At 44.1% G+C, this 24895-nt stretch overlaps 1 protein-coding gene across 8 annotated transcripts in view; it reads right to left on the bottom strand.

Annotated features, from left to right (window-relative positions):
• The window catches only part of TRERF1 (transcriptional regulating factor 1), a 95454-nt gene extending 88169 nt beyond the window's left edge, over window positions 1-7285 (bottom strand). For 3 of the 8 annotated variants that reach the window (XM_056487320.1, XM_056487325.1, XM_056487328.1), the window contains exon 1: window positions 6932-7284. The gene's annotated coding sequence lies outside the window, so the exon portion shown is untranslated. The other 5 variants (XM_056487321.1, XM_056487327.1, XM_056487326.1 and 2 more) reach the window with 4 other exon arrangements.
• Between the last annotated feature and the right edge of the window lie 17610 nt (window positions 7286-24895).

The following is a 24895-nucleotide window of genomic DNA, read 5'->3' as shown; positions in this document are numbered from 1 at the left end:
CTTTCAGTCTCTCAGAAGAGTGCAACATGCAGCCCTCTCCCTGCCGAGAGCAACAAGGGACCAACTCAAACACTATCAAGGTATGCCCAGCTTCCACACTCAGGATAAAATAAAATATAAAAGAGGCAGACCAAAAAAGAAGCAACTGACATGATACTTAAACTTTTAGTCAATATCCTAAATATTTCAGGGCTTTGGCAGCCTACATTTTAGTGAAAAGAAAGTTCAGTTTAGTTATGTAGGGTCTTCTAAGTATTCATACTCGTGAATCATGCAAAGTCTGTTCAGCATCCTTTTCTTTTAATTCAATACACTGCTACTGTTGCTAACAATGCTAATTTTAACAACACAAAAAGAGCAAATAGGTAGTAAATTTGTTTACAAAATAACGACAGCACTATTTACTAGTCAGGGTTGTTTATTTCTGGTACAAACAAGATATTCCACCAGGACATCTCCAGCAGAAAGAGACAGCAAACTAGCAGCACAATGAAACACTGGTGGTACAAGTCCAGGAGGCAGCACTGCCAGCTGCACTCCTGCTCCAACACCCAGCACCTACAGACACTTCCCAAAGAAACCCCATTCACCTCCTCCTTCTCCATGAACTGCTGCACTGTCCAAAAGAGTAAATAACTTCTAGCATCTCATCAAAAAACATATTAAAACCACCTCATCTTATGTCTCCAAACTTTCATAGGTTTGCAATGCAGTATTTCCTAGCCTGCAGTATTTTAAAATTGTATTCAGATTTAAAGTACATGGGATCTCTTTTGAGGAAAAAAATATTATTACGTATGGATAACATACTTCATAATGTATTCCCTGCTCCCCAACAAACTGTATTTAATTCTGCCTGGAGAACAGAAGGCTATTTCAAGTTATGCAAAGCTCTAGCAGCATTCACTTCATGAGGACCCACTTATAATCATATTCTTACAAGAGTACCCATATGCATTAGAGCCACAGGACAGCAGGATTACCTTACTGACATTCCAGGATTGTAGTGGGTGTTCTGTTAACAGAATGAAAGAAATTACTATGTAGGTCAAGCGTGGAATTAAAAAAGTTTATAAAAGCCTAATGTAGCTGTAATTGGCATAACCCTCCAAGTGTAAATAGAGATCCTTCCAGGAAAATGCACTTCTAGTTCTGATTTGGCAGGTGAAACATGACAGTACACTTTCCTGTTAGTACAACTAACAGTTTCTAAGCATTGGAAAAACATTCCTGCTAGTACAACTGTAATTCAGACAGGACCCTCACCGACACAGAAATGTTGCAAAATCCCTCAATGCCCTAATAACACTCATTATTCACCAGCAGAATTTGTGGTTTACTGGGAAAAATGTATATAAAGTAATTTCTAAACACACCAGCATTAGCTATTTTTTAGTTTTAAATATAAAAACTAGAACACAGACTTCCTTCCTATCCACCCTCACGCCCCCCCCAAACACATATACTAAAAATATATAAATAAAGGAAATGAAACTTCCCCATCAATGAAAATTGGGGGGGGGGAGAAGGGGGAGGGAGGAGAGGAGAGGAGGGAGTGGAGAACAAAGACAAAATTGCCTTTTTTTTTTTTTTTTTTTTTTTTTTAAGACAGAAAACTTCAGCCATTATCAATTTGCTTCACAGGGTTGGGGTTTTTTGCACAGTCTGATGCTGAAATTATTTAGGATTTGACATTCACTTAAAAAGAAAGTACCTGATATAAATTCTGCACCTCAAATGGCCCCTGTCCTTTAAGAGTCCTGGTAAGCCTTGTTCTAGCCAGATGGTGTGAACAAAAACTTCACCATCAGGGATCTTTTAAAAAGGAGGTGCTGATAATTTAACATTTAACTTACACCTACCTGTTTTACTGGGGCAATCGTTCTCCAATCTGTATTTTTACACTCTACACTCCAGGGTTAGTTGGAATAAGTTCTAGTACCTAAGTCTGAGTTCTTCCTTTTTACTGAACATGAGATTTTTGATGGGCTGAAGGGGCTGGGGAGGGAGGGGGGGAGAGGGAAGGAATCAAAAAATATTCAGCATCAGCTTCGCTGTAGTTGCAATGAACTCTAAACACGAAGAGAAAAAATGGCAAATGAAAACAAAACCTTGCAGCTCTGAACTTCAAGGACATATCACAATGCGGGCTCTATAAAAAAATCTTACCATGAGCAGTTGATGAGGGGAGGGAGGGGAAAGACAGAAACCATTTTCTTGCTGAACTAAACAGACAGGAGAAAAATTTGTGACAAGACCCAGGATGGCTGTTTTAGACATTGGTGGGGGTATGGAAACTCAGCGCTTGTCACCCTGGGAAGTGACAACAGCCCACCTGAGCAGTGGATGGGAGGCTGAAGAGAAGCGATTTGTCTGAAATTCTAAAAAAATTTTAACTCTAAATTGGAGAATGACAAACTAAAAATAAAAGAAAAAAAAAAATCAACTACCTTTTGAATCTGCCTCATATCAGGAATTTGGGTCTTTCCAGAGCAAATCATCAGTCAATTATGAAAACTTAGGTGGGCTGTTTGTGTGCCACACATTACTCTTTGTTATAGAGTAAGCTGAAACCACAAGATTCATTTCACTCAGAACCTCAAAATATACCTAACGCTACAAGACTACTCCAAAACTCTGCAACACCCCCACTCTAATGCAAAGAGTCTTAACTTAAAAAAAAAAAAAAAAAAAAAAAAAACAAACCCCACTATTACACAGTAATAGGGCATATATTTAAGAGCATGTCCTGGGTTCCCCAACCCATTATCCTCTCAAGAAGAAAGTAATAATAATATAAATGATGTATTTTCCTTCAAGTTTGTGTGGCAGCAGGTTGTAACCTGAGCACATTTTCTGTTTTTTTCCCACCCAAATCAATGGTTTGGGGTTTTTTTCTGCTGCTGTTTTGAGCAGGTCCAGGTGAGCCGACATCCTCACAATCATGGAGTGACATAGGCAAGCCAGAAAGAGAGAAAAGAAACTGCTATCAAGAACACTATTCCTTCTGCCCACAGAAACCAACATTCAACAAGAACCAGTGTCAATATGACTTGCTGGCCAACTGTGTGACCCACTTTGTCCTCCTGGCCAGCCTGGACATACAGTGGCAACAGCAAGGAGATGATGGTGCAAGAGACATTCTCAGCATTTCAGATCTAACAGGAGATACTCCCACAAGCTCCAGAAGTTAACTTGGTGCCTAAACACATGCGGCTCAAAATTTCTGTGAATCTCTTAAATTTGTTTGGTTTCAAGTAGAGTTGTTAAAGGCAGAAAAACAACCCAATAAAATTGTTGTTGCTGTTCTTTGAACTAGGTTCAGACCTACCCTTTGGAGGAAGAGTCGCCTTTCTTAAAATATATTTGAATGTGCTATTTTTGTCTTTATCTTAGAAGGCCTGATTTCCCCTCACAGCCCTGCAACTGATTACAGTAATAGGTTTCTCAGAGATGGACAAGTTAAGAAGAGGTTTTATAAACTTCACATACAGCAGAACTGTGGGATTTGCTGCCTTCCTTTTTCTTTAGTTTTGAACTAAAAGCCCCTCACTCACACACGCAGTAACTGTACCCTTGTAAGCAGTGCCAGGGAGGTCAGTGTGACCACTTGTGCTCCTCACCTTTCCTAAATAACCATGGGTGTGGCAGCTACTCCAGGCACAATTCACATGTGCACTTGAAGATGCTTTTGCCTGCTTCTCTCAGATGGAGGGCAGGCAAAAGCATCCGTTAATTTTAGGGATGGAAAAAAAATGTAATTCTGATGATAATTTTTCATTGGAACTACGCAGCTCTCAAAAGAATGCAAAGGGAGGAAACAAATTGTTACCACACCAACCATTATTTTGCGCCTGTCAAATGGTGCTTGCTTTAAAAAAAAAAACAAACCAAAAAACAAACACGTATTTCTAAGGAAGCTGAAATGAAACTGTCTTATCTCACAGTTATTATGACACATAGTAAGGAGCCACAACGCTGGGCCCTTCTTTTTTGTACTGTCCCATTACAGTATTAGCAAAGGGAGAGAAGGACATACTCAAACACTTGGCTAAGTTTTTAGGTGACATATCCCCCACTTGCTTAGAACAAACAAAAAAAAAATAAAATAAGCTGAGAATATTCACAGCAAAATATTAACTTACTGCTCTAGGAAAGCTACAGTACTTTACAGAACTGCACTTCTTATACTTTTCTCACATGCCCTGCCAGATGCCAAGTTATGAGCCCAGTTTATAATAGCAAGCCTTACTGTATCACTTGAAGAATTAAAATGGCCAGGAGAAGAGAAGCATCAGAGTTTTGAATTTAAAATCTAAGAATTCATTTTTTCTATCTAGGCTAGTTGAGCACTATCCAAAAGCAAAACAAACCTAAAACAAGGACTTGCTCTATGGTCTTAAATGAATATTAGAGGATTCTCAGTAGGCAGGTCATCATCAGTAACATACAGGTTGAGAAAATGAAATGGCTTAGGCATGGAGACTTTTTCAGTCTATCGAAATACAACATGAGTCAATGTTAGGTAGAGAGGTTAGTCATGCTGTGGTTTATTTATGCTCATGCTGGCCTGTGATATTAAACACTGGAGGCAGGATGCCTGCCCAGCTACCTGTGGCCTCATCCCTCTTTCCCAGGGAGGGATGCCAACAGCAGGACATACATTGACACAGCAGCGTGATTAAGCTCCACTCTTATCATATCACTGAGAGGCCAGCTCTCCAGTCCACACTCAGGCCAAGTTTCACAGTGAAGTGCGTTACTTATATCTGATTTCTTTTGCCTTTTCAAGATACATGGGTTTGACCTCTCCACACCACAGTGCTGCTCAGGTCCTCATTGAGGTCTCCAACTCAACAAGCTGCTAATCAATGGTAGAACAAACAGATTGTTCTAGAGTGTTCACTTGCACCAAAACTTTTTGAGTAGGCTATGTTGAGGCCTTTAATTTTTCCAAGGCTTATCGGAGTATCCTCTACAGAAGAAAGAAAAATGCATACAAAACATTTTCTTCTTATGAAAAATCGCTTATCTAAATTCCAGAAAAGTCTTTATTTGCTTTATGCAAAGCTGTATAGTATGCATGCATAGAGCACTCATGGAGCATCTCTTCTGCTGTTATATGTGTGCCTTGGACAACACCTAGAAAAAAGGTAGATACCAACCAGGGCATATTAAATGCAGCCACTTCAGTGGACTACAAAGCAAAATGCTTTTTTTCTAGATAGATACACCTTATTAATGCAATGGCTCCATTCTAATCCAACTGAACATCCAAGACCACGACGTAGATAAGCAATGACAGCGAACAGCTGCAGGTACCGCATGCAGGAACAACCCGAGCACACACTGACATTGTACGGATGGGTCACTTCATCACGACACTGTCCCGAGAGAGGACAGCAGAGAAATCCCCCATCCCCCGGGGAGCTCTGCGGGCCAGAGGCCCAAGCACGATGGGCACAGGCAGCAGAGTGGCCCTGCTGAGCAGCCAGGCCAACCTTGCCAGGTTAACTCTCTCCTCTTCCCATACCTACAGTCAAATCGTAGCTACCAAAGGCATAAAACTCCCCCCTCAGTGATTACCTGCTTAAAACATTTATCATGCAGTTACGCACTTCACAAAATTTTCCATAAATACTTCAGCTATGGGTCATCCTATGTATTTTTCTGCCATCGTGTCAGTCTGTAAAAATGTATGAACCTCACCTGTACTATCTGAATGATGACCAGCACTGATGTGCAAGGACAGCAAGTGCAGGTCAGATTTTACTGGATGAAGGCAATAACCCGGCTAGGTTTACATCTCGATCAGTCAAGCCTGGTTACTTGACAGGCAGACGTGAAAACCACTCTGTAAAGTCAGCACAAGGATGAATAGGCATTATCCATTTATTAACTGGTTAACTGCCGATTAATTTCACTTGCAAATCGCCTCTCCGGTATTTAAACACCTGGTTATGAGTTTTTGTTCCTTACCGCCCCGTAATTTTGACGGGCCAGAAAACCGGAGCGCCCCGCCAGCGCCCAGCCCGCGGCGCGCTCCTCTCCCGCGGGAATGGAGGGAGAAATTCCCATTCCTCCGAAACGAGCTCGCCCCACGCGGTGCCGCCGGGGAAGGGCTCCACAGCCGAGCCCCGCGACCGCTCCGCTCCCAACACTGATACCGAGACGGCGCCGAGCGCGCTGCGGGACGAGGGGCAGGAGGAGCGGGTCGCCCACTCGTGTCAGGGGCCGAGAGGGGCAGCGCGGCTCGGAGAACTTCCGCGGCGAGCCCCGCCGAGCCGCCCTTCCCCGCCTCTGCTCCCGGCGCGGCGCGGCGGCGCCCGGGACTCGCAGCAGCGCCGCGCCGGGGGCGCCCCGCGCCGGCCCCGCGCCCGCCCGGCCCGGGCAGGTACCGGGCAGCGCCCCCCGCCCGCCCGCGCCGCACGGGCAGGAGGCGGCGGCAGCCGCCAGGGCCTCGGCGCTGCGGACCGAAAGTCATCTGCGAGCGGCAAACTTTTTTCTGCCTCCTCCCCCACCCCCTCTTTTTTTTTTTTTTTTTTTTTCCTCCTCTCCTCCCAGCGCAGCCCCGGCTCCTGCAAAAACGAAACTTGCGAAGCGTTGCCCCTACCTGGCGCGAAGTCTGCAACAAGTGCAGGCGGGCGAAGGGAGGAGGGGAGGGGGGGCGGGCGCGGAGCTCGTGGCGGTGTCGGCGAGGCGGGAGCAAATCGCGATATTAATTTATTACGGAGCTGCCCCGTGCTCGGTCCTACTTCACTTACAGTACGGCGCCCATCCTGTAAACAAATATCGCTCCGCCAGGAAACGCGCTCCCCCGGCCCGGCGCGGCGCGGCCCCGCTGCCCGGCACCCACCCCGGCGGCGGCGGCACATGGAGCGGAGCGGGGCGGGGGCCCGCGCCGGGGGAGGCTCCGGGCACCGGCACTTACCTCCGGCACGGCCTCCCCCGCCCGCCGCGCTGCCGAGTCCGTGATGCAAAAAGAAAGAAAGAAAAAAAAAAAAAAAAAAAAAAAAAAAAAAAAGAAAGAAAAAAAAAAAAAAAAACGGTGTCAGCAAATCGCTGTCAAATAATTTCCTTGCAGCAGGGAGCCGGGAAAAGCAGAAGCAGGAGGGGGAGGAGGCTGCGGGAGGCGGCGGGATCCCTCCGCCGCGATGGGTCTGGCCCCGGGTAGCGAAGCAGGAAGTAAGGTGTCGGTGGCGCCGCGGCCGCCCGGCCCCGCGGCGGGGCGAGGGGCGCCCGCCGCCCCCGGGGGCCCGCCCGCCGCCGGCCGTGCGCCGCCGCCGCCGCCTCCCTCCCTCTCTCGCTCCCGCTCCGCCGCGCCGCGGTCTGGCCGGCAGCCCCTCCTCTCAGGGCGGTGAGCGCAGCGCAGGTGCCGGGGCCACTGGCGGCGACCTGTCAGCGGCTCCCGCCGGGTCGGCGGGGTGCGGGCGAGGGGCTGCCGCGGGATCCCGCCGCATGCCGCAGGGCGGTGGGGCCGGCACCGCTCCCGCTCCCGCTCCCGCCCGGGCGGCGGCGCCGGGGGCCGGCAGCGCGCCAGCCCCGGGGCCGAGGGGTCCCGCCGCCGAGGGGCTGCGGTGCGGGGGGTGCTCCCCTGGAACCGGAGCGGGGCAGCCGTGCCGGGGCCGGGGCTGCGGGACGGCTCCCCCAGCCGCGGGGCGCCGGAGGGGAAAGTGGCCGCGGTGAAGGCGCGCTCGGTCTCTCACCCGGGAGCTCTCCTGCCCTGAGCGGGGAAGGGCTGCTGCGCCTGCCGCGGCCGCCTCCGGCTCCAGGCGGCTCCTCCGCTCCGCGTTAATTTAGAAGTGAATTTTCTAATACAGCGAGCAACTCGCTCCTGTGGTCACTGATCTTTGCCACCGGTCGTCGTAAATTATTTCTTTTTAAGTCTACAGAAACATTTTGGTGAAATACCTCATCGGTCCTTCTTCCCTTGGGCTCAGCATTTGCATTAGATTGCACCAAAATGTTCCCTCGCGGGGAAGGGTTTTACATCTTGGGGACAGATATGTGATGCATACAGCTTATGCAGCGCTCTGTTTGAGCTCACAGACAATGACAGACTTAAGAAACCAGAGCTGGGAAGAGAGAAACTGAAACGGGGATGGTTATAGGCCTACTTCTGCCTTCAAAGAGGGAAAAAACCCCAACAGACACAACTCTCAAGGGTTATAACTGGAACAGAAAAAGGTCTTTGGTGTTAGCATTTGTGATTCAGCCTTACATTATAATGGTTACCAGCAGCCTCATTTTCTTTTTATGGTCATCCTGGTTTCCTGGTTGCATGACACTTCCATCGGGCCACTGTTCTTAATAATTTAACCTTTTATGAGATTGTTTTGATTCCCAGTGTAGATTAGAGCAAGAGTGAAGAAGTATGCTGTCACCTCTTGGCTATTAAATTTCTTTGAACTATACACAAATGTGAGAAAGGCTTGTTCTTTTCTTAGCTAGCTACTGCTTTTCTAATTTTATTATTACTTAACTGAAGAATACCATTTAGATATTGTAAGTTCTCTGTGCTGAGCTATGCAAAATCTATGCTGAGTTTTGGATTCAATGGTTGGCTTGTTTGCTTGCTAGAATCCTAAGTCATATAAACTATGATGAAAATAGAATTAAACTATGATGAAAATAGAATTAAAACCACAACTCGACATGTGCTTTGCCTCTGTTTGTTTTTTGTGTCTAGTCTGAAACCCGGAATAGCCCATATTACTTGTGATTTCCAAAATGACCTCTGAAAATAAGCAATGGAATTTAACAGTCTTTCTAGATTTGTCTCAGCATCTCTACTTGTCCAGTTAATCAATACAAGCAAATCTCTGTTGAATCAGCTAGGTGTTACTTGGTTTACCTAAAATTCAAGGGTTTGTGCTATAACTCAAAATAGAAGTAAATGCCTAGTTTATATTTATATTTGAACAAAGAATCATTAGCTCAGTTTGTTAGAGCATGGTGCTAGTAAGGCCAAGATTGTGTGTTTGCCTCCAGCATGGGCCATTCACTTAATTTGGACTTGATGATCCTTGTGGGTCCCTTCCAACCCAGAATATTCTGTGATTATCAGGCAGCCTTCTGACATGCTGTAAATTGGACCCATCTTACTCTGCCATAAATTTAGCTACACAAAACTCTTAGCTCTGGACAACATTTCCATAAAATTGTGTGGGCTGGCTACAGCCAGACTGCATTCTTTGTGTTTATCCTGCCAGTTATGAGTTGGTCTCCATCAAAAGCACAAAACCTTCATTTGTGTTCTCAGTTTTCCTGATCCTTCTTCTAATCTTTTAAGGAGTTGAGTGTCAAGCTTCCCACTTCTGAATAAAAAAAGGCAGACTGCGATTTGCAGTGTTCGGCCTCAGGACAGTTCTGTGAGCTTGCCGTGCTGGATTTGGCAGGATACCTGGCGAGTTGGTGCGCTGGGAGCTCCCAGGCTGGGGTGAGGTCCCGCCGCTGCTGTCAGAAGAGGGAGACCTTGCCCTCTCTTCCCTGCCCGCCGAGCCGCTTCAGCCCGCCCAGCCACAGCACTGTTCCCTCTCTGGCGACGTTCCTGCCATTTTGGTGAGCTCCTGGGAGCTCAGCACAGGGGCAGCTGGGGGCCGTGGGGCAGCGAGGGCCGGGGCAGCCCTGCAGCAAGTCGGCAGAGCGGCTCAGCTGCCTCTGAAACCTGCCAGCGCTCACAAACAGCACAAAAGTAATGTCTTACAGGAACAGCCACTGCTCTGTCAGAGCCTTGTTAGCAATTAATGCGTTTTAATTCTTTTTTCCTAAGCTGGGCTGTTTCAGAAATGAAAGCATTACAGAAATTTAGAATTGACAGAGGTCTCTGATCATCCTCCTGGTTCATTCCTTTCTGCACAGAATTGCTGTGTCATTATTTTCCCCAACACCTTCTTTTTTTTTTTTTTTTTTTTTTTTTTTTTTTTAAGAATGCTTTGCCTTGCATTTGTAGGCTTTCCAAGAAAGACAATGCTGAAAAAGACATACTATGGCTGTGGTAGCAGGGAGCATACCTTTGTTCAACTAGAGTCATTAAAATAAAACCACTTAAAACACCTTAAAAAAAACCCCCACATTTATGCAAGTATCTACTGGTCAAAGTTCCAGCAGCCAAAATACGGATGTTCATCCAGTTTCTTGGTTTTAGATGCCTGTTTCCAGGTTGAATTATGAATTGTTAGATGTTAGACCCCCTCCCCCAGAAAAATGATCAGACCATAGTTATCTGAGTTCATTGAACAAGACTAATGACAGGCTTAGATTTGTTTCAAGGGGGATCTTTTGAGCTATAAAGTGTAAGGATGAATTTAGGTTTAAAAGCAAGTTCAATTTCAGGACCTGAGATTGTACATAATGTGGCCTTTATATTTGTAATTGAGATTATGGCCTTATTTTCAGAAAAAATAAAAGCTGTTATGGAAATTTCAAGAGATGACAGATCTGCCCTTTGGTAGCTGTTGTTTTGGTGTAATTACTGATCCACCCCGTGGTTAAATGCTTGACCTTGATTTTTCTTTTCAATTTGTGGGTTTTCCAGCGTGAAGTTGCTGGTTTTTTCCCTTCTAAATCAGTTTAGTATCATGTGAATCGCTTGGATTAGGTCAGTCACTTGTCTCTTTCCTTTTAGATGTGTAAGACTTACTACAGGAGTGACACTGGTAGAATAGTTCTAAAAAGCCAAACGTTTTCTGTGGCCACATTCCCTGTGCATCAAAAGGGAAGTAGCCACAGCTCCCCATAACCCAAACACACACAAAAAAATACATTATTATTGGCAATGGGCTTGCTCAGAAAACAAATGCTAATTCCACGTTGTCCCTTTGTTCAAGAAACAGTATCTCTGCTCTGTTTCAAGGTAATGTTAACAACACTCTCTTGGTGCTCTTGCCTTCATGTAACTTGGGGTGTGGTGTTTCTACCTCTTAGGTCCTGTTGCCTGGAAGCTCAGGATATGGAGAGCTTCCAGGAAAAAACAGCTTGCCCTCTTCAGTGTCACTTCTGACTGCATCCATTGCAAGTTAGAAAAAATGGCCAAGGGTTGAAATGGAGCTGAATAATTTTTAGTAGAAGTGCGTCAGGACCCCAGCTACTGCAAACTACCACGTACTTCCCTTTGTCTGCTTCCACCACCCAGGTGAGGAGCAGGCCTGTGTCAGAAGAGCAGCATCCCAGCCTTGCTGGTCCAAGTTGCCTCTTGCCAGTGAAGTGGCTGCTCTGATTCCAGATATGAGCTGAAGTCACAGATTTCACTGGCAGCCTAATATGATCTCAGATCATGCTGCTGCCATTTGAAAACTAATTCTGGAAGTAAGACTTTTTAATTTTATTTTTTTTCTTTCAGCCAGATTGGTTTGCTGATTGCAGAGCATAAGGAATGGTGCAGGAAATGTGCCAAGGAGGGGAGAGGATGAAAGCATGCTGCTCTCATTCAGACTGCTGGTCAAAGCCCTGCTCACAGGGCCCCTCACTACAAGAAAAAAATTGAGGTGCTGGAGCTTATCCAGAGAGCTGATGAAGGGTCTGGAGCACAAGTCTTATGAGGAGTGACTGAGGGAACTGGAGTTATTTAGCCTGGAGAAAAGGAGTCTCAAGGGAGACCTCACTGCTGCCCACAACTACCAGGAAAGAGGCTGTGGCAGGGTGGGGGTTAGTCTTCACTCAATTAACAAGCAATGGATCTAGAGGAATTGGCCTCAAGTTGCACTAAAAGAGGTTTAGAATGAGTATTAGGAAAAAATTCCTTTATGGAAAGTGTAGTCAAGCAGTGGAACCGGCTGCCCAGGGAAGTGGTGAAGTTACTATCCCTGGAGGGATTTAAAAGATACACAAGATGTGGTGCTAAGGGAGAGTTGTGGATTTTGTAGTATTAGGTTAATGATTGGACTCGATGATTTTAAGAGTTTCTTACACCTGGATGATGCTATGAATCTTTCCATGAAGGCTAAAACAAAAGTGAATTGTGATGGCTATGGTCCTGCTATCTGCTATGGAGGTTACTGTCTCCAGCTACATGGGTTTGCCTTGTTTTTGTACCCAATACTGACACTGCTTCCCTGGTGAGCCAGAGCACCTCCCAGTGCTGGCAGAAATTCCCTATCATTTTGCCCATAGATAACTTTACTGAGTCTGCCAGACAAGCAACAGAAAAGGAGGCAGGACTGTGTGCTCAAAAATGGGATTTGCAGCCACACCACTTTAAATTGCCTCTAATTGTCTCAAAGCCACAGCTGCTACCTCATCTGACAGATAAGATGCTCTCTAAGAAGGTCAGTCCAGGTAGTGCACAAAAACAAAAGGAAAACTGAACCTGCACAGCTGTTTGCACTGCAGTCAGCTCTGGAAATCCACAAGCACTAGTTTTCTCTCAACTTCAACCTCAGGAACATTTTAGCAAGCTGAGAGCTGCCCATCTCTTAGTCACTGAGGTGCTCCTTCAGCTCAGCCTGCAGTAGCAGCTGAGCCCCTGGGGCTCTAGCCCATTCTTGTGGTGCTGCTGGATGAGGGACCCTCCTGGCAGCTCTTCCTGGGACATGGCTTTGACCTTTCTGCTTCTCCCTACTGTAGGGCACATGGGAGATACAATGCCCCTTCATAGGGATGCCCTGAAGCAAATTAAACCATGTAAAGTGTTTAGAAATATTTTGGTAAAGATAGGCAAGTGAGAAATAATGATAACTTAAAGACTTTTTTTTCAGTAACGCTGTTAGTGTTTTGCAACTGTATGTGAGCCCTAGAGAGGAAAAGGTGCTAGAGACATTCTTGCTTCAGAGAGGAAAAGGTGCTAGAGACATTCCTGCTTCATTTGGTGTGTGGCAGTTCCTATTCCTCTTGGAAGAGTTGCATATACCATCATGCTGTCCGGAACAATCTGTGGGCATGTGCATATGCACACAAGAGACACAGTGACATGGGCCATCTTGCAGGATCTTGTCCTAGTGAGCAATGCTCCAGTTTGTGTGGCTTTTTCACATGCCAGAAAAGGGGAAATGTTTTATTTTTATACAATACACTGACATATGTATTTGTAAATTTACAAATTTGTTTAATATATACACATTGCATAAATTATATTACATGCATTTGTAAATTATGAATGCATAAATATATAAAACTGATGTATCTTCATAAAACTAACATGAGTGAATTTTTTTAATAATTTCCAGATTTTAAGTTGATGGTGTGGTTTGAGCTATTCTGCACTTGGAAACCATTGACTGTGGATCTGAGTTGGGAATGCAGTCAGGGCCAGTAATACTGTCTCCATTTTACAGATGGTTAATGTAGGGAACAGAGGTGGTTCAGTGTCATCCAGGAATGTAGCTGCAGAGGTAAAGTATGAAAAAAATTCTCCTAGATCTCTGCACCTTGTTATGTCATGAAGACTGACCAGTATTGTTCAAGTAAATCTTATGCCCAATTTGAAATGTTCAGAGCTTTGGCTGAAGAAGCTATTGTATGCACTGGCATTGTATGCACTCCCAGTGGTAACAGCTGAAAACTGCTCTATGGAGAAGCACACCTTACTCTAAATCTGCTGCTGTTGTACTGTTGGAAGAAGATATCTAGTCCTGTTTGCAGACAAAGATTCAATTCAATTACACTGTTTAATGAAAACTGCCTTTACAGAGGCGCCATCAACTTGAAATCCAGTGATATCCAGTGAAATGACAGATTTAAGGTACTTTCTCCTACTGCTTTTGTTAAATGCCCCCACCAATGTTTCTGAATTGTTTTGTATTGGCTTTAAAAATCTGTTATGTGGTAAAAATGATATAAAAAAGAAGCTTTATGATGGCTTGCTACAGAGGGCTGTATTAACTTCTAATGTGAAATCCTACTTTTGAGTACATAAGGAAAAATTAAGCTGATTACAATCAAAAATTTTCTAAAGATAAAAGGTTATAGAAAAGATGTATGATGAGAGTAGAAGGAATCCTGGCATGCATATTAACTTCAAGTTACAGTTAATCTAACTAACTTTCTGTAACAGAAGGATAATATCTAAATACAGATATGATTAAGTCACTGCAGTTCTCTATTGCAACATGCAATGTGTCTAAGTCCACACTGGCAACTGAGATCAAGATTAAAGTTTTGTTCCTTTTTTCAGAATTTTGTCTGTTGGAAGCAGATGCAATATTGGCAATAGCACACTGCATATTGTGTAGAAGAGCACAGACACTAACCTCTAATCAGAACTATCCCATCACCCCACTTTCAGTCATTTCTGTTTTCTATTTTATATTCCTCAGCACAGAAGAAAACTATTTTGCTGATTTAATTCAAAATTGAAGGTACCCTGTGTAGATTTTACTGAAGGAGTTTAAAACAGCTATCCACATCTTTTGCTCTGAACTTTCCCATTCAGAACTGTAACCTGAATTTTTATACAAGTCTTTTATAGTCACATATACCAGTTACTTCAAGGTCTCACTGTGTCTTACTTATTTGTTTCTTTCATATGTGATAGCAGGCAGACATGCATTTAAACTATAGGGATACAGCTGTCAAGATTTAAAAATGCTATTAACTCACATGGCTAGACTCACACTGTATATCCAATATATATACAGTGTTTCTGCTTATAGTGATGTAGGGCACTTTACATCATCAGATAGAAATAAGCTGTATTTTTTTCCCAGTTTTACAGTGATGGGAATGCACTCACAGTAGAAGACAAGCTCCTTTACATTTCTGTGCTACTGGTTTTGTTTGGTGACCCCAAAACACTTGAGGAGGTGGGAGCTGCACTGAAAAACAGAAAGCAGAAAATGCAGTGAAGTTACTGTACAGCTGCAGTGAGACGGGGATCTGCAAGGAACCCCTATAAAACAGGTTAACAAAATTAATAGTAGAGGAAAACCACTTTGCTCTATAGTTGAAAGAGTTTTGCCTGCAGCAGGTGAAGGGCAGCAGATGACAAATCCAGACATATGTAAACACATGAAGTCTTTTTGATGGATCAGTTTTGCTTCCAGAGAAAAGGAAATTATCTCCATCACATTCAAATGGCCCGTGGATCTCTAAATTAGTATGGAAGTTGGGAAATTAAACAAAGGATCTCCAAAACAATCTCCTGTAGTGCTCCTGATGCAAGGTTAGGTCTGTGAGACTAAAGTTCTCAGACTTTTGGGTCTGTTCTGCTGAGAAAAGAGGTAATGGTGCAAATTAAACATGAGATTTTTTTCAGAGGTGAAAAAGAAGAGACCTCCTTTTGGGTCACTAAAGGGTGGAATTTTCCTATAAAAGTCTCCAAAGTTTTCTTCTAGCTGTGGGTAGTACAAGCTGGTCCTCCCACATCTGAGAGCTCCCTGGGAACCCACCAATAATGACTGGATAACCTAGGGATTATGAGGCTCATCTTTTAAGTCTGCAGTACCTACAACATTGCCAGCTTGCGAGAAAAGCTTGAAGAAATGGGGAAAGAAAAGAGGTTTCTCAGATTAACATTTGCTTTAGTTGATGTGTTGGTCTGCAGAATCCATTTCACTTTATTCAGAAATTCTAACAACAACAATTCTAACAACAATTCTAAGGCATATATTTGTGTTTCTCTGGGTATATATTTTACAGCTTATGTGTCCTCTTATCATGCCAACACGTCCTCTAAACCCCCTTGGGAGGACAAGTACAGCTCCATGGATTTTTGAGTCCCATGCCAGTTGACTAATCTAGCAGCTAGCAAGAGCTGAAGATTGAGGCACTGATAATTCCTCTGCACCCCAGACAGGGGCAAAGGAGCTAATTATACTCTGATTGTCTATCAGTTGAGGAAATCCCCAGATGAGGAGTTGTGGGTGTATTTCACTTTTCATGCACTACTTGAGTGATGCACTGGGAAGAAAGGAGGGCAAAAAATTAAATTCAGCCCTAATTACTCATACTGAATATACTTGTGGCCTTCTTAAACTAAGCTCAACACAAGAAGGAGACCCAGGGTTGAGAGAGACTTCTTCCAGACATGTTTTAAGACTGTGCCATTAGAGGCTGTTCTCACTGAAGTGTCTGCCAAAAACCTCTTGAGTCTGTATTTAAGGAGCAGTCCTGCATGGAGGTCCTTCCCTGGTGGTGTGCCAGTGTTTTTCCCTTCCTATCAGAAGACTATCTGAAGATCTTGGACCTGTTCCACACTTAAACTTCAAGCATCTTTATTGTCTATCTGTGTTTGCAATATGATAGGCCAGAAACTTTTATTGTCTGGCCTTTTGTATGTCTTGTTTCACAATACGGGTTATACAGATTCCTCAGTTTCCCATTTCCACTTCTGTAGTACTTGTTATATTCAATTTTATGTCTTGGGGTTTGTTTCTGCACCTTCTGCCTACCTTTCATGCAGCTTTTCATCTTGCCTGTAATTGCTATCTAAACTCCCAATTGGCTCATCTCTCTTTATTAGTAATAGATCCAGTCAGTTCTTTTGTTTGCATACACTCTAGGATGGTAATGCTTTGTCTTACCAGCAGAGATTCTAAAGTTGTGATAACCTATATGCTTGTCTGAGGGATGTGAAAATAGTGTTATGAATGTTGTTTATGAAACAACCTTCAGTTGTTTTCCCATACTGTAGCTGGCTGTCCTCAGAGAAGTGACGAGCAGAAAAGACAGCATGGCAAGCCCATCATTCACATCTGATCCTAACTAACTGACCAGGAAAATCCTCAGCATTTTCCCTTGGTTACCTCTATGTAGATACCACTTTGAGGACAGTTTTAGTTAAATCATTATATGCTTTCTTTGCTCCATTTTAAACTCTGGTTATACCTTATTTCCTCTTCCTAGTGTTGTCTTCTACTGACCTTGCACTATGCATTAACATTCTTCATAGAGAAATTAGTGAGCTATTTGTTGTTAATTTTTTATGTCTTAGTTTTTGTGCCCAGTACATAATGATCCACTTACATCTCAACTTGCATGCTGTAACCTCCACTTTAGACTTCACTCTCCTGCCAACAAAGCAAGTTTATTTTCTAATAACTTAAAGTACTCTAAAGATGCTTTCCTCCTTCTTTGTTAATTAATTCTCTCTGTTTCCAAGGATCCTCTGCCGAGGACTGTGCCTGTCTTCTTCTATGCCATGTTCTGCCCTGAGATGGAAAGTGACAGGTAGGTGCTTCTGTCCCTCTCCCATTCCTAAGCATCACAGTAGAAGGATGCCAGCTCCCTCAAAAGGGGCTCTTGGCCAGTTTGTGAGCAAGTGTTTTGAAAACTAGTTAGGCAGTTTTCCCACTGTAGACAGGCTCGTGGAAGGACCATTAATTACTCAGTGCAGGCTTAACCATGGGCAGAAAAAGGGGGCTTTTGTGCAATTGTCAAACCCTCACCATTATTTGTACATGTTGGTTTTGTATTTAATAGGATTACATGACTTCTTTGCTCTATATGCCAAAATGGATGGTTCCTTTCAGTAATAAAACAAAGCCAATAACCTGAAAGGAACCACAGCTCAAAAGCACAAACTTGACCTCTGAGTGACCTTGACATTTATAGACTAAAAAGAACTTTTCTTTGAACAGACAGAAGTCAGGGAGCCAGCAAGAACCAGGAGAAAATGGTTTTGTTGCTTTCTGATTACATTGTTTAAACCAACATACTACATGGTTTACAATACTTCATTACAATGTATTAGGGCCTGGAGGTGATTTAATGTCTGTTTATAACTGAGACTAATCTTGAAATAAACAAATGAATGTTTGGAAAATGGATGAAGCTGTTCTGCCGGAGACAGCGTTAAATGCATCTCTGAAGAGTAAATCATGGCTGTGGAGCACTTAAATGCTTTTTATTTCTACCTTCAGTTGTATTTCAGTAGTTTTATCTAGCAAAATTAATCATGGTGCAGTAAAAAATTTCTAATTGGTTAGGACTGCCTAGCAGCCATACATTCTATAACAAATTCACAATTTAAAAACTGTTTAGCCCTTTAAAATCGGGGAAGAAGATAAACTAGAATATGCTGTAGCATTATACTAGGCACCATGGTGATCTAAATTAAATCTGTTACAACCTGTTCTAATTTAAAATTGCTCCGTTGTGTGAATGAAGGGGAGAAGAAGAGTTAGTTCACTTGTTCAAAGCATTTTCATATTCCCAGATAAATCTTTCTTCCACCCTGCTTTTCCTTGTGAGCTGTATGTTCCCATTTCCTTTGTGCATCCCTTGCATAACTGCACATAAATGTGGCTTCAGACGGAGTCAAGAGCTCTTTCTTCAGCGGTTCAGTATCAGTTCTGGTCTCCATCATCCAAGAACAAGCACTGTCACCGAGTGTCACCATCGGGTGCCCAGCTGCTCCCGACACTGCTCCACTGCAGTGCTGAGGCAGGGACCTTGCTACAGAAGGTTGCTCCAGTTTCTTCTCCCAAAGGATAACTGCAGCGCTCATTCTGCCATCCATCTCTGCAGGCAACTCCTTGGCCAATTCAGCTTCCTCCCTGTCTGCTTCTCCTACCACCCAAGCCCTATCCATGGCCTCCAGCCACTGCACAGCACACTTCTTTCCTTCTAACATCTGTCTCATTCCAAAAATGCCTTGACTTTCCCGAATTATCAGCCTGTAAGCAGTTAAAGCTTGATTTGAGGGGGGTGGGGGAGGGAAGTGAACTCGCACGGCCGCTCCAGCCCAGCACCCACCCACACCCTTCCGGCTGGAGGCTGGAGCGGGCGGGAGCCGGGAGCCGGGAGCCGGGAGCGCGGGCTGGGAGCGGCGGGAGCGGGGCGCTGCTGCTCCGCCGTGCCCGCGCCGCCTGCCGGCACCTGGCGGGGAGCGGGGACAGCGGGACAGCGGGAGAGCCGCGCTCTGCCCTCGCCTCTCCCGCAGGCTCGGTGGGAGCCACCGCAGCGGCCATGGCTCGGGTGGACTGCTCAGCCTGCCGACCTCACCGTATGCTACAGCCGCTGGAGCAGCTTTGACGCCCCGAGCTCTGACAGTGCACTTACTTGCGCTGTAATAGGTGCTAAATACCGTGACTGCTCTTAGTGCAAGGGCTCTAAAGGGCTGGTCCTACGGCAACACAGCATCAACAGTTGCACTTCATACGCTTCATACGGCTGACTGCCCCTCTGTATTACCCCCTTCCTGCCACTTGGTTTGCCATGCAAAGACAAGTGCCAGAAGTCTCAAGAATGTTTAAGTTTGTTCATACTTGAAAAATAGTCGACCAGGTGAAAGAAAGTCCTGCGGAGGAGAAAGCTGCAACATAAGCCTGTATGTTCATTGGCATCAATAAATGCAGGGGAAGGGCGTTATCTACGGAACAAATTTCAAGCGGTCCTTGCACATTCCTGGGTGTGAAAACTGACCACTCCTGCACCACAAACATAGACTTTTTTGGTACCAGCCACAGACCACTTTGTGTCCTAAAATCATAGAACCGTTCAGTTTAGAAGTCACTTTGAAAATCATCTAGTCTGAAACCCCTGCTGTCAGCAGGGACACCTTCCACTAGAGCAGGCTATTCAGAGCTCCATCAAGACTGGCCTTAAACACTTCCAGAGATGGGGCATCCACAGCTTCTCTGGGCAACCCGTTCCAGTGCCTCACTACCCTCTCAATAAAGAATTTCTCCCCAGTATCTAATCTAAATGTACTCTCTTTAGTTTGAAGCCATTCCCCCTTGTCCTGTCACAACACACTCTTGTGAAAAGTCCCTCTCCATTGTTCTTGTAGGATCCTTTCAGGTACTGAAAGGCCAAAATTAGAGCACTGTGAAGCCTTTTCTTCTCCAGGCTGAACAATCCCAATTCTCTCAGCATTTTCTCACAGGACGGGTGTTCCATCCCTCTACTCATCTTGGTTGCCTCCTCTGGACTCCCTCCAGCAGGTCCATGTCCCTCCTGTGCTGAGGACCCCAGAGCTGGACACAGCACTGCAGGAGGGTCTCACCAGAGGGAGCAGAGAGGCAGAATCCCTTTCCTTTGCCTACTGCCCAGACTCCTTTGGGTGCAGCCCAGGACACGTTTGGCTTTCTGGGCTGCCAGTGCACATGGCTGGGTCATGTCCAGCTTTTCATCCACCAGCACCCCCAAGTTCTGGGCAGGACTGCTCTTAATCTGTTTATCCCCCAGCCTGTATTAACTGCTATGTCTAAATACACAGTAGCAGTGTTCTGAATTTACAGTGAAAACAGATGAGATCAGGCACATTTTTGCATGTGTAGTTTTTTTTTTTCTTTTGCTCCCTTGTTAATTTTTCCCCCTGTGCAACTCATTAGAGACTATTATCTTAGCTCCAGTTAAATGTCTTTTAGAGGCTGGTGCTCTAACTTACCAGCTTGAGCTCTAGACTGTTGGCACGTTACGCTGCAGAAAGCAGTGAAATTATGGACTGAGTTGGCACTGTATTTTTTCTAAGGCACTGCGTGATGAGAATAAATCATGTTGTCCCCCTGACATGATCCACTAATGAAGATGCACATCCTCTTGCCCTGCCTTCTTACTGGATGTAAGTGAGAGCCCTTCCTCCCTCTTTTTTCTTCATTTCCACTGTGGAAGAAGCTTTCTAATTCTGCACATTGGTTTGCTTAGCAATATTGCTGTTGCCTAATGCAATAAAAATCAGTTATGTAACTGTCTTTGCTAGACTTGCAGAGAGCATTCACCAGACGGGAACATGGCCACAGTATCTTTATGCTTTCATTATGCCTCCTATGTTCAGTGTTATTATGCAATATGCTCTGCTTTCAGTGTCTTTTTAAAAATAATTTTCCTCGACATCATGTTTAGAATATTATACACCTATAATCCAAGTTCATGCAAAGACAGAGCAGGGAAAAGAAAAAGCTTATTTGGATTTATTGCTAAAAGGGCTGATATTATAGCGCTAGAGCCTCAGAGGAACAAAGAATCACCTACAGTTTGTCAGATAGTATTTTTAATAGTCTAATTCAGAACCAAATTCCTAAAATAACCTGTGTTTGCAGATTACTGTGTGCTCTTTTGTTCTGAATAATGTCTTGCTTAGTGAACTATGTCTTATCAATTCACCAAGTACTGGGTGTCATTGTTCACCTCATTCACAATTCATCTTTTAATTAACATTATCACAGGAAAAATTCTATTTTGGTCAGCATAATTTGTCATTGGAATTGGCAGTACAGAAATAAAATAATTACCATCTGAATTTATCTGAAGACTATGCAGGAGATGGTGACTACAAACCTACCTAATCTGGCACTGAAGAGGAAGGGAGGGAAACCATGTAAATGATAATGACTTTAAAAATTGTATTTGCTGTGTAAAAATCACTACTTTGGTCATTCAGTATCTGCTAAGCAAACAGTTTCATCAAAATTACTGTTACTGAAAATACAAACCTGAATCCTACATTGAGACACATGCTTTATTTGGTGGAAAGGATTGCTGACTTAGGGAAGATTTAGGAGATACAAATGTCTTTTCAAAGTGATGCTTTTAGATATAAGTATGTAGTATCAACCTCATGCAGCAAAATGCTGATGATTTGCTTTAATAGTTAAATCTCAAATTAAGTTGCAAGTGCATCATTGTTTTAGTGAACAGACACGGAAGTGCTTTTAAAATGTTTTTTATCTGTACCAGGAAACATTTCACAGTGAATAGAAACATTTCTGAATCCTTCTCACAAGACTCACCTTTCATAATGATTTCCAGAAAACTCTATTAAATAGCTTGTTGTTTTTCTGAGTCTTCTTTATAGACATTTATCCCTGCAGTCTAGATATGCAGTATTTTTCTATTTACATTCAAATTAATACAGTGATGTCAAGTTGACTGCATCTAAGATACGCCAGCAAACCAGCTGCTTACAAATTCCCTCCAACATCCCTTTATCTTTTGATTTTGTCCCTTTCTAGTTGCAAATGCAACAGGCCCTGAAGATGATCACGTTCACGCAGCATTCAGCCAGGATAACAGGAATTACTGTATGCTGAGTGTGCTCTACTGGAGGTCCTTTCCCTTTCAAACCAGCTGGGCTTCAGCTTAACTGCCATGGGTGGGTTCTGGTGCATTGAGAAGCAGTCTTCCAGTGGGTGCTTCATTAACACTTTCTAAAACAGATTTTAGAAAGGAACCGTCAGTCTCCACTGTGACCATATTTCCTCAATTATGCCTTTTGTGCTGGTTTAGGATGGGGTAGAGTTAATTTTCTTCCCAATGGTTGGTATGGGACTATATTCTGGATTTGTGCTGAACACAGGGTTGATAATACAGAGGTTTTTTTGTTATTGCAGAGGGAGGCTAGCACAAAGTCAAGGCCTCTTCTGCTTTTTGTGCTGCCACACTGGTAAGGAGGCATGAGATGTTGGGAGGAGACACAGCTGGGACAGGTGACCCCAACTGACCAAAGGGATATTCCAGACCATAAGACATCATGCTCAGTATATAAAGTGGGGAGCAGAAGGAAGAGGGAGGAACATTTTGAGTGATGGTGTTTTCTTTCCAAATAAATGCTACATGTGATCAAGCCCTGCTTTCCTGGAGATGGCTGAACAGCTGCCTGCCCTTGGGAAGCAGTGAATTAATTCCTTGTTTTTATTTGTTTGTGAGTGCAGCTTTTGCTTTACCCATTAAATTGTCTTTATCTCAACCCACAAGTTTTCTACCTTTTGCCCTCCTAATTCTTTCCCCAATCCTACTGGTTGGGGGTAAGCAAGTGGCTGTGTGGCACTTGGCTGCTGTCTGGGGTTAAACAGAGCATTTTTGCATTGTGTTCTTAATGGACACAGCATTTATTAAAAATACTGGACCTCAATTGAGTTAATTGATCTCCATTCCAGCTACCATTTAGGTATTGGTTTATTTCCCACCCACCTCCCTTTTTTTTTTTTTTTTTTTTTTTTTTTAATGTCAGAGGCAAGCAGTGCTTGAACAGACAGGTCAGGAGGTGAAAGACCTATAGATGACATCTGCATCTTTTATAACATGTGCGTCTTTCATAACCAGGGTCTGTAGCATTCTATGGGCTATCTTGTGTGTTGAAAGCATGGTGAGACCCAGAAACATTTCAGCTAGAGCAGAGAAATGCCATGAAGGTTTACTATTAACCCTGCTGAAACATTATAATTGTCTAGCTTTCTCTTTTTCAGTTTCTATCCGATAATAGCTTTGGTAAGAGTTAGGCTTTTTTTGGCAGAAGATAAAGGCAGTCTCCTCAACCTTAATTATTACTCCTGAATTTGAACAGTATCTTTGCTTATGAATTAAATGGCACCGGCTAAATGTTATGGAAAATTCTTCCCAAAGTTGTAAAAAATGATACTCAGGAAGTTGTTATGTTAATATTGAAATAATGGCTTTGCAGGTTAATTTCTCTTTGGGTTACCCACTTTGCTAGGTAAAATAAGATGCCTTTCACATTACTAAACTCCAGGATTTTTCTAACATTTTCTTCATGAAGCCGAGAAAGAGAAACAAATCACACAGGTCTCCTTCACCCTGTGCTATTTTCCAAAGAAGATTCATGTTCTGTATTCCGTAGGTATGCATAGTGCATGAATGAGAAACAGTGTGGGCTTTACTGATCTTCTACGGAATCTATAATTATTTTCTCCATTTTAAGAACAATTACTTAAGAAGCGTCAAAGGAGATAAAAATAAATACAGTAAAATATGTACCCTGCATATAGGAAGGGTACATACAAAAGGAAATTATGCTTATTCTTGGGAAACTTGATATGTAAATTATTTATTGAGGGGAGAATGAGAAGGGAGAGGAGATTAAAAAAGGGAAGAAGCAACTATGCACATTCCCTATGAGAATACTTACAAAGTTTTAAGGAATGTAGGATGTGAAGCAGCATTCACTCTCAACTCTGTAACTTTGCAGTAACTTTGATGCCACTGTTTGGCAAAGGTGACATTTACAGGTGCCTTCAGCTAGTACTGTAGGCAATTATGACTTGGTCTGCCTTTCCTGCCTGTTTATTCCCCTCCCATGCATTGTCCAGACTTGGAAGTGTAAATTCTCCAGAGCAGAGATTGCCTCAGCAGAATTTTCTAGGTTAGGCTCTTGCTGGGTGGGTCATTATCTCAACCTCTCAGGAGCTGGGAAGTAGAAGTAGTGCTCACTTTGTTCACAATGTTTAGGTCCATGCAGAAGTTGCCAGCAAGGGAAGGAAGGTGTGTTTTCAAACCTCAGCACGCTCAGGTGCCCCGTGGCTGCACGCGTGGTCAGACACGTCTGCTTGGTTTGGGCCCAGCTGTAATTAGAGAGGTGCAAGGCAAGCCCATGGGTACAGCAGTGGTACAACAGGTTTTCAGAAAGGCCTCGTAAGATGCCGAGCCTCCATGTGCTGAAAAGGAGTTATGGAGGATGATTGTTTGCTGGGTTTGATGGTAGTGACTTGTTTTTTGAGATGCAGACCGGCATCCCCACCTGAGTGAGCAAGCCACGCCTCAGCTTGGGTGGCCTCCTGGAAGCTGAGCAACAGAATTTACAGCTTCTGCTACTCAGTAACATTTGTCTTAAAGCCTTAGTTTCTGCATTATATAATTCACCGATTTATTTTCTTTTCACCTGCATGGAATGTCAGAGCCTCCCAGGAAGCCCTCCCCAGCCACTGGCAGCTCTGACCTGGCCATTTCAGCTGAGGGGGGCACCCCCTGTGCCAGCCACACTGGAGATGTCCCCAGTCCCAGATGTCACTTGGCACTGGGGGAGGCTGGTGAACAACTGCTGGTGCTGGTGTTCAACAAGCTGCCCGTGAGGCAGCAGTGTCCTTGTGGCCAGGGTGGCTAACAAAATCCTGGAGTGCATTAGGGTGAGCATTGCCAGCAGGCCGGGGGGTGATCCTGCCCCTCTACGCAGCCCTGGTAAGGCACATCTGGAGTGCTGTGCCCAGTTCTGGGGTCTTTGGTGCAGAAGAGATGTGGGGCTTCTGCAGCAGGAGGGCAATGAGGATGATTGGGGGATCTCTGC

Source organism: Oenanthe melanoleuca, chromosome 3 (assembly GCF_029582105.1).
Source record: "Oenanthe melanoleuca isolate GR-GAL-2019-014 chromosome 3, OMel1.0, whole genome shotgun sequence".
NCBI lineage: Eukaryota > Metazoa > Chordata > Aves > Passeriformes > Muscicapidae > Oenanthe > Oenanthe melanoleuca.
This window is presented reverse-complemented; position numbering and strand designations above follow the sequence as displayed.